At 45.0% G+C, this 9,733-nt stretch overlaps 1 long non-coding RNA gene across 2 annotated transcripts in view; it reads right to left on the bottom strand.

Moving 5' to 3' along the window:
- Window positions 1-1,935: 1,935 nt before the first annotated feature.
- Window positions 1,936-9,733, bottom strand: part of LOC123735924 (uncharacterized) — a 30,863-nt gene continuing 23,065 nt past the window's right edge. For both annotated transcript variants that reach the window (XR_006765821.1, XR_006765822.1), the window contains exon 4: window positions 1,936-2,064. This is a non-coding gene — a long non-coding RNA (uncharacterized lncRNA). The remainder of the gene's footprint in view (window positions 2,065-9,733) is intronic.

Here is a 9,733-nt window from a genome sequence, read left to right as displayed (position 1 = left end):
AACACTACCATCAAACTGTGATCCATCAGAAATACATCAGAACAAACACCATATATCACAGATATTACAGCCTAGACTAACCCCCACATCCCTGTTCACCCCCGCATCCCTCCTCACCCCCCTGCATCCCTGCTCATCCCATCCTTACTCCCCAGATATATTAAAACATTTTTGGGGGGAAAAGAGTGATTGATTGGATAAAATTGGCTTTTGACCTTCACTGGTAAATATTGCTTCTACAGATCAGATCCTACCTTAAGTGCCTAGAGGGTAGGATTGAGAGATTGTTCCCATTATGAGAGCCAATGAGTAATAAATAAGTGCTCATCTTCCCGAAAAAGATGACAATTCTCCTGATTCATGCAGATGTCCATTAGTCTGTTTAGAAATGATGAGTGGTTACGTGACTGATGCCACAAGAACAGGAAGTGGATTGGAAACAACCTACATTATTGGCTGACGCGTAACAAGCCCTTGCGCTAAATGCAGGCAAAAAAATGACTGTAACCAAACCCAAAAAGAACACATCAGGATTTACACTAATTTAATGTTGATTTTTCGCTGCATGTCCCTGTCATAATCGGATATGATAATTGTTCCATTTGTTCAGAGGAAGCTGCAGGCATGGTTGTTAGGATTCGTCCAAACATCGCCAATCTCCCATATGGCACCATATTCCCTAAAGAGTGCACTACTTTTGACCCATGGGCCCTGGTGAAAAGTAGTACACTGAACAGGAAATAGAGGGTCGTTTAGAACACTCTGATAATCACCCGGTCCATTGTCCAAGAACAAAGGTTTCCTAAAGTAGCAGCGGTGTAGAGGCCTGCTGAATACAAATGACTAATGCTGGTTAGGAAGTTATAAATCATTTTTATTTATTTATGGTTTTCTTGTTCTTCAAACCATCCATCCACACTGTTGTAGGCTTGTACCTTGTACAGTGTTTCTCTGTTTTAATCAACATTTAGTAATTTAATGAATTGATTCATGTTTTTTAAACTACATAATCCAACTAGAACATGTGGGTGTATGACTATGAATCAATAATCATATTAAACAAGACATATGATTCACATTAATATGACAGAAGTTGCTTTACAAAGGTCAACAAGGTGCCTGGGGGTAATGGTGTAACACACCCAAAAGGAAGTAAGCTCAAATTAAACATAATGTTTATCGCATACATGGTATTTGTGTGTCACACGTCATAAGGAAAGCATTGTATTGGGTTTCAGACAGACAAAAGGGAATACATGTACAGAATACAAACACTTTATTCCTTCAATATCACAGCTTTCTCCTTCAGGTAGAAGCTCCTATTCTACTCTCTACACTGCTTATAGAAATGTCCTCTCAAAACACTGTCTAGACAATGTGTGTGTGTGTGTGTGTGTGTGTGTGTGTGTGTGTGTGTGTGTGTGTGTGTGTGTGTGTGTGTGTGTGTGTGTGTGTGTGTGTGTGTGTGTGTGTGTGTGTGTGTGTGTGTGTGTGTGTGTGTGTGTGTGTTGTTTCATCCTGTGAAAACACTACAGATAGAAACACAATGACTGGTTTTCAGAATCTAGGTCTCAGAGAAACTCTCAGGAGAAAGGGATATATTCTCAGATTGATGTCTTGTGTCACGACAGAGAGTCCGATAGGTTCATATGACGGGTACACTGAAGTCACCATGGTATTGTATATGAAGACAGCAGGCTTACAGCTCTACATTACTCAGGGAAGTCACCATTGCAAGTTGAGAGCAGAAATGGAAATATCTTAGCTACTTCCCTCAGGGATGTTTTATTTATGTCATACGTCTCACCTTCTCACTCTCTTGTATGTGAGGAAAGGATCAGTAGAACGATTACAGGGAAAGATATAGATCATCTGCAGGAACTGACTTTTCCTAAGCATACTAACTTCCTGTTCCTCTTCCTGTTTGTGTTCCTTCCTTCTTTCATTCTTTTTCCTTCTTTCCCATCTGTAAATCTTCAGCTCCCGCCATCTATTCTTTGTCCAGGACTATAATGTTAGTGATCGCTGATCCTGACCATCACCTGCTTAACGTTCCGTATCATCCTATTAGATGCACACACACACACACACACACACACACACACACACACACACACACACACACACACACACACACACACACACACACACGCTCACTACAAACACACCACTCAAACACATGCTCACACACCCCCACACGCCACCTCATAAAGAACACCTCCATCACCTTAAACAACGTAGCACAGACAACATATGACACCAATCAACTTCAACACCATGTTATCTTGTTGTCCGTACTCCATTACAAGTAGGGAGTGAGTCAGTGAGTCAGTGAGTCAGTGAGTCAGTGAGTGAGTCAGTGAGTGAGTGAGGGGGTTATCAATGCATTGACATCATCATCTTCTCTCTTGTTATAATGCCTCTTTCATCCACTGACAATTAAAATTACCAGCAGAAATTACACTCCGAGTTCGAACGGCTTTTAACGTCAACTGTAATGACGCTGTTAAAATGTGCTCCTGGGTCGGAGTGAGGCATGGAGACAAATGGTTCTGTAGTGGGTGTTTTTAGTACATGGTTCTCCCGTTGTGTACTGGGCTTTTATTGGTTCAAATAGAAAGGCCAGACATTCTGTGTTGTTTCTTCTCCTTCAGAGTCATAACCCTGATCCATTGGAATGAGTTACTTTTTGTCCGTCACATACTGTACAAACTATTCTGGAGTAATACTGCCAATACGGGAATACGGCACCGGTTGGAACATTTCTAAAGCTGTGACAACAACCCTCTTAATAACTTCCCTGGCTACTAAAAATGTGACATATCTCATTTCAAAGCAAGTGTAGCCCATCTGAAAATATGTTCCTGAATTTTAATTGTGAGTCACGCCTTCTCTTCTCTTAAACGTAATTGGAGTTTTCATCTGCAGCTCGTCCCATAATGGTTGGAGCACCATCTTCTCCCCTCCATATTCTGTCCATTTCCCTGGATAAATAAGGCAACAGAAATCTGTTTTCTCAAAGCAAGTTTAGCCTTAATCTGGAAGCCTGTTCCAGAGGTCCTGAGGCAATGAGGTTTAGCTCTCAGGGATGCAAACACAAGTGGACAGTTTTCACAGGCTGTCCTGCTGAATCTGGGTCGAGAGCTTCAAGTTCCTCGGTGTCCAAATCCCCAAGGACTTAAAATAGTGTGACAGCACCTCTTCCCCCTCAGGAGATTGAAAAGGTTTGACATGGGCTCTCAGATCCTCAAAAAGTTCTACAGCTGTTCCACTGAGAGCATATTGACTGGCTTCATCACTGCTTGGTATGGTAATAGCACCACCTTCAATCGCATGGCGCTACAGAGGGGGTGCGGACAGCCCAGTACATCACTGGGGCGGAGCTCCCTGCCATCCAGGACCCCCTGCCATCCAAGACCCCTGCCATCCAGTCTCTATGCACACTCACAGGGCCCTACACACACACACACAATAATTTGCTCACATACATTTATACTGACTACACAACCACTCACATACAAGCTGCTGCTAATGTATTTATCTAATATCCTGTTGCCTAGTCACCTTACCCCTATATCTACCTCCATCACTCCAGTATCCCTGTCACCTTACCCCTATCATATCTACCTCCATCACTCCAGTATCCCTGTCACCTTACCCCTATACATATCTACCTCCATCACTCCAGTATCCCTGTCTCCTTACCCCTATACATATCTACCTCCATCACTCCAGTATCCCTGTCACCTTACCCCTATACATATCTACCTCCATCACTCCACTATCCCCGTCATCTTACCCCTATACATATCTACCACCATCACTCCAGTATCCCGTCACCTTACCCCTATACATATGTACCTCCATCACTCCAGTATCCCTGTCACCTTACCCCTATCATATCTACCTCCATCACTCCACTATCCCTGTCACCTTACTCCTATACATATCTGCCTCCATCACTCCAGTATCCCTGTCACCTTACCCCTATACATATCTACCTCCATCACTCCAGTATCCCTGTCACCTTACCCCTATACACATCTACCTCCATCACTCCAGTATCCTTGTCCCCTTACCCCTATACATATCTATCTCCATCACTTCAGGATCCCCGTCCTCTTACCCCTATACATATCTACCTCCATCACTCCAGTATCCCTGTCACCTTACCCCTATACATATCTACCTCCATCACTCCAGTATCCCCTTACCCCTATACATATCTACCTCCATACTCCAGTATCCCTGTCTCCTTACCTCTATACATATCTACCTCCATCACTCCAGTATCCCCTTACCCCTATACATATCTACCTCCATCACTCCAATATCCCTGTCACCTTACCCCTATACATATCTACCTCCATCACTCCAGTATCCCTGTCACCTTACCCCTATACATATCTACCTCCATCACTCCAGTATCCCTGTCACCTTACCCCTATACATATCTACCTCCATCACTCCAGTATCCCTGTCCCTTACCCCTATACACATCTACCTCCATCACTCCAATATCCCTGTCACCTTACCCCTATACATATCTACACTCCATCACTCCAGTATCCCTGTCACCTTGCCCCTATACACATCTACCTCCATCACCCCAGTATCCCTGTCACCTTACCCCTATACATCTACCTCCATCACTCCAGTATCCCCTTACCCCTATACATATCTACCTCCATCACTCCAGTATCCCTGTCACCTTACCCTTATACATATATACCTCCATCACTCCAGTATCCCTGTCTCCTTACCCCTATACACATCTACCTCCATCACTCCAGTATCCCTGTCACCTTACCCCTATACATATCTACCTCCATCACTCCAGTATCCCTGTCTCCTTACTCCTATACATATCTACCTCCATCACTCCAGTATCCCTGTCTCCTTACCCCTATACATATCTACCTCCATCACTCCAGTATCCCTGTTCTCTTACCCCTATACATATCTACCTCCATCACTCCAGTATCCCTGTCTCCTTACCCCTATACATATCTACCTCCATCACTCCAGTGTCCCCTTACCCCTATACATATCTACCTCCATCACTCCAGTATCCCTGTCTCCTTACCCCTATACATATCTACCTCCATCACTCCAGTATCCCTGTTCTCTTACCCCTATACATATCTACCTCCATCACTCCAGTATCCCTGTCTCCTTACCCCTATACATATCTACCTCCATCACTCCAGTATCCCCTTACCCCCTATACATATGTACCTCCATCACTCCAGTATCTCTGTCACCTTACCCCTATACATATCTACCTCCATCACTCCAGGATCCCTGTCTCCTTACCCCTATACATATCTACCTCCATCACTCCAGTATCCCCTTACCCCTATACATATCTACCTCCATCACTCCAGTATCCCTGTCTCCTTACCCCTATACATATCTACCTCCATCACTCCAGTATCCCTGTCACCTTACCCCTATACATATCAACCTCCATCACTCCAGTATCCCCTTACCCCTATACATATCTACCTCCATCACTCCAGTATCTCTGTCTCCTTACCCCTATACATATCTACCTCCATCACTCCAGTATCCCTGTCTCCTTACCCCTATACATATCTACCTCCATCACTCCAGTATCCCCTTACCCCTATACATATGTACCTCCATCACTCCAGTATCTCTGTCACCTTACCCCTATACATATCTACCTCCATCACTCCAGGATCCCTGTCTCCTTACCCCTATACATATCTACCTCCATCACTCCAGTATCCCTGTCACCTTACCTCTATACATATCTACCTCCATCACTCCAGTATCCCCTGTCACCTTACCTCTATACATATCTACCTCCATCACTCCAGTATCCCTGTCTCCTTACCCCTATACATATCTACCTCCATCACTCCAGTATCCCTGTCACCTTACCTCTATACATATCTACCTCCATCACTCCAGTATCTCTGTCACCTTACCCCTATACATATCTACCTCCATCACTCCAGGATCCCTGTCTCCTTACCCCTATACATATCTACCTCCATCACTCCAGTATCCCTGTCACCTTACCTCTATACATATCTACCTCCATCACTCCAGTATCCCTGTCTCCTTACCCCTATACATATCTACCTCCATCACTCCAGTATCCCCTTACCCCTATACATATGTACCTCCATCACTCCAGTATCTCTGTCACCTTACCCCTATACATATCTACCTCCATCACTCCAGTATCCCTGTCTCCTTACCCCTATACATATCTACCTCCATCACTCCAGTATCCCTGTCTCCTTACCTCTATACATATCTACCTCCATCACTCCAGTATCCCCTTACCCCTATACATATCTACCTCCATCACTCCAGTATCCCCTTACCCCTATACATATGTACCTCCATCACTCCAGTATCTCTGTCACCTTACCCCTATACATATCTACCTCCATCACTCCAGTATCCCTGTCTCCTTACCCCTATACATATGTACCTCCATCACTCCAGTATCTCTGTCACCTTACCCCTATACATATCTACCTCCATCACTCCAGTATCCCCTTACCCCTATACATATCTACCTCCATCACTCCAATATCCCCGTCACCTTACCCCTATACATATCTACCTCCATCACTCCAGTATCCCTGTCACCTTACCCCTATACATATCTACCTCCATCACTCCAGTATCCCCTGTCATCTTACCCCTATACATATCTACCTCCATCACTCCAGTATCCCTGTCTCCTTACCCCTATACATATCTACCTCCATCACTCCAGTATCCCCTTACCCCTATACATATGTACCTCCATCACTCCAGTATCTCTGTCACCTTACCCCTATACATATCTACCTCCATCACTCCAGTATCCCTGTCTCCTTACCTCTATACATATCAACCTCCATCACTCCAGGATCCCTGTCACCTTACCCCCTATACACATCTACCTCCATCACTCCAGTATCCCTGTCTCCTTACCTCTATACATATCTACCTCCATCACTCCAGTATCCCCATTCCCCTATACATATCTACCTACCTTCACTCCAATATCCCGGACACCTTACCCCTATACATATCTACCTCCATCACTCCACGGATCCCTGTCACCTTACCCCTATACACATCTACCTCCATCACTCCAGGATCCCTGTCACCTTACCCCTATACACATCTACCTCCATCACTCCAGGATCCCTGTCACCTTACCCCTATACATATCTACCTCCATCACTCCAGTATCCCTGTCACCTTACCCCTATACATATCTACCTCCATCACTCCAGTATCCCTGTCACCTTACCCCTATACATATCTACCTCCATCACTCCAGGATCCCTGTCACCTTACCCCTATACATATCTACCTCCATCACTCCAGTATCCCTGTCTCCTTACCCCTATACATATCTACCTCCATCACTCCAGGATCCCTGTCACCTTACCCCTATACATATCTACCTCCATCACTCCAGTATCCCCTTACCCCTATACATATCTACCTCCATCACTCCAGGATCCCTGTCACCTTACCCCTATACATATCTACCTCCATCACTCCAGTATCCCCTTACCCCTATACATATCTACCTCTATCACTCCAGTATCCCCTTACCCCTATACATATCTACCTCCATCACTCCAATATCCCTGTCCCTTACCCCTATACATATCTACCTCCATCACTCCAGTGTCCCTGTCACCTTACCCCTATACATATCTACCTCCATCACTCCAGTATCCCCTTACCCCTATACATATCTACCTCTATCACTCCAGTATCCCCTTACCCCTATACATATCTACTCCATCACTCCAATATCCCTGTCCCCTTACCTCTATACATATCTACCTCCATCACTCCAGTATCCCTGTCACCTTACCCCTATACATATCTACCTCCATCACTCCAGTATCCCCTTACCCCTATACATATCTACCTCCATCACTCCAATATCCCTGTCACCTTACCCCTATACATATCTACCTCCATCACTCCAGTATCTCTGTCACCTTACCCCTATACATATCTACCTCCATCACTCCAGTATCCCTGTCTCCTTACCCCTATACATATCTACCTCCATCACTCCAGTATCCCCTTACCCCTATACATATGTACCTCCATCACTCCAGTATCTCTGTCACCTTACCCCTATACATATCTACCTCCATCACTCCAGTATCCCCTGTCTCCTTACCTCTATACATATCTACCTCCATCACTCCAGTATCCCCTTACCCCTATACATATGTACCTCCATCACTCCAGTATCTCTGTCACCTTACCCCTATACATATCTACCTCCATCACTCCAGTATCCCTGTCTCCTTACCTCTATACATATCTACCTCCATCACTCCAGTATCCCCTTACCCCCTATACATATCTACCTCCATCACTCCAATATCCCTGTCACCTTACCCCTATACATATCTACCTCCATCACTCCAGTATCCCTGTCACCTTACCCCCTATACACATCTACCTCCATCACTCCAGGATCCCTGTCACCTTACCCCTATACACATCTACCTCCATCACTCCAGGATCCCTGTCACCTTACCCCTATACATATCTACCTCCATCACTCCAGTATCCCCTTACCCCTATACATATCTACCTCCATCACTCCAATATCCCTGTCACCTTACCCCTATACACATCTACCTCCATCACTCCAGTATCCCCTTACCCCTATACATATCTACCTCCATCACTCCAATATCCCTGTCACCTTACCCCTATACATATCTACCTCCATCACTCCAGTATCTCTGTCACCTTACCCCTATACATATCTACCTCCATCACTCCAGTATCCCTGTCTCCTTACCCCTATACATATCTACCTCCATCACTCCAGTATCCCCTTACCCCTATACATATGTACCTCCATCACTCCAGTATCTCTGTCACCTTACCCCTATACATATCTACCTCCATCACTCCAGTATCCCTGTCTCCTTACCCCCTATACATATCTACGTCCATCACTCCAGTATCCCTTACCCCCTATACATATCTACCTCTATCACTCCAGTATCCCTTACCCCTATACATATCTACCTCCATCACTCCAATATCCCTGTCCCCTTACCCCTATACATATCTACCTCCATCACTCCAGTGTCCCTGTCACCTTACCCCTATACATATCTACCTCCATCACTCCAGTATCCCTTACCCCTATACATATCTACCTCTATCACTCCAGTATCCCCTTACCCCTATACATATCTACCTCCATCACTCCAATATCCCCGTCCCCTTACCTCTATACATATCTACCTCCATCACTCCAGTATCCCTGTCACCTTACCCCTATACATATCTACCTCCATCACTCCAGTATCCCCTTACCCCTATACATATCTACCTCCATCACTCCAATATCCCTGTCACCTTACCCCTATACATATCTACCTCCATCACTCCAGTATCTCTGTCACCTTACCCCTATACATATCTACCTCCATCACTCCAGTATCCCTGTCTCCTTACCCCTATACATATCTACCTCCATCACTCCAGTATCCCCTTACCCCTATACATATGTACCTCCATCACTCCAGTATCTCTGTCACCTTACCCCTATACATATCTACCTCCATCACTCCAGTATCCCTGTCTCCTTACCTCTATACATATCTACCTCCATCACTCCAGTATCCCCTTACCCCTATACATATGTACCTCCATCACTCCAGTATCTCTGTCACCTTACCCCTATACATATCTACCTCCA

The sequence above is a fragment of the Salmo salar genome, unplaced genomic scaffold (assembly GCF_905237065.1).
Source record: "Salmo salar unplaced genomic scaffold, Ssal_v3.1, whole genome shotgun sequence".
Classification (NCBI taxonomy): domain Eukaryota; kingdom Metazoa; phylum Chordata; class Actinopteri; order Salmoniformes; family Salmonidae; genus Salmo; species Salmo salar.
This window is presented reverse-complemented; position numbering and strand designations above follow the sequence as displayed.